The 1,207-nt window shown below is 22.7% G+C and overlaps 1 long non-coding RNA gene across 1 annotated transcript; it reads right to left on the bottom strand.

Annotated features, from left to right (window-relative positions):
* Positions 1-161: 161 nt before the first annotated feature.
* Positions 162-988, bottom strand: LOC111528707. The gene is made up of 3 exons (XR_002727130.2): positions 952-988; positions 388-730; positions 162-179 (listed from the first exon to the last, which is right to left on the bottom strand). It is a non-coding gene; the product is annotated as an uncharacterized LOC111528707 (long non-coding RNA).
* Between the last annotated feature and the right edge of the window lie 219 nt (positions 989-1,207).

Genomic DNA, 1,207 nt, shown 5'->3' with positions numbered 1-1,207 from the left:
TTTTTTTTTTTTTATTATTATATATCTTACATCTTTTAAAAATTTGTGCTCCCTCCCCTTAGCCGGAAAAATTAATAAGTTGCATTTTACACACTTATATTTAAATAACTCGTTTTCATAATTTTTTAACTCACCAACATTGGTATTTGTTTTTTTTTTTCTACTTTTGTAAAACAAGCCTATTAAAAAGTTGAAATGACAGCCGGTGTTATAACAAATGGATATTTGTGACAAACATGTGTGAACAAATAAATGTTTTTTTTTTTTTTTTTTTTATTTTTTATTTTATTTTATTTTTTTTTTTCGTACACATATAGATACATTTGTCTAAAACCAATTAAGACAACATCTGCCTCTATACATATACCTATTTTAAGCACGACTTACCTATTGTTGATCCAAAGGTCAACATTATAATAGATAAACCCAATAAATGAATATTACTAAAAATTCCTCCTTTTAATATTTTTAAAAATTGTGTTGTATTAAATCCATTTGTTTGCGAATAATTTTGTTTTTTTAATATATTTTTACTGAACACTCGTTTGTTTGGTTTATTATTTGTCTGTGGGCTCTTTAACACTTGATGATTTATAAAATAATTATTTTGAATTCTAAGTGATAATGTTAAAACTAATGTAGTAATATAAATATATATGAATGCATAAAACTTCATTTTTACTTTTAAGTTTTTAAACATTTAACAATGGGCTTTTTTTAAATGTACAAACTGGGGGACGACAGAATAAAAAAAAAAAAAAAAAAAATATATATATATATATATAGTGCTAAAAGAGGTATTTTACATGAATATGTGTGTAAATGATATGGTGCATACACTAACTTGTTGCCACATTGAACATATTTTTAAAAAATAATATACGACACGTTGATACAAAATTTGACAATAAAATATTGTAAACGAGCAACATATGAACACCTATCACTTACCGATATGAACCAGATGGTTATTTTATTTTATTTTTTTTTTTTTTTTGAAAACATACTTAAGCTTAAAAAAAGTGTTTTAACATTTTTTTTTTTTTTTTTTTTCATTTTATCCATATGTTCATTTCATGTTTTTACTAATTCGCTTACTTATTTGTTTGTTTATTCATTCCATATGCTTACTCATTTTTGTTTATTTCTTTTTTTATTACTTTTTTTTTTTTTTAATCCTTTTGAACGTGAAAGTTGTAAGGGTAAA

The sequence above is a fragment of the Piliocolobus tephrosceles genome, unplaced genomic scaffold, assembly GCF_002776525.5.
Source record: "Piliocolobus tephrosceles isolate RC106 unplaced genomic scaffold, ASM277652v3 unscaffolded_27880, whole genome shotgun sequence".
Classification (NCBI taxonomy): domain Eukaryota; kingdom Metazoa; phylum Chordata; class Mammalia; order Primates; family Cercopithecidae; genus Piliocolobus; species Piliocolobus tephrosceles.
The sequence above is the reverse complement of the archived record's forward strand: the minus strand, read 5'-3'. Positions and strand labels throughout refer to the sequence as shown.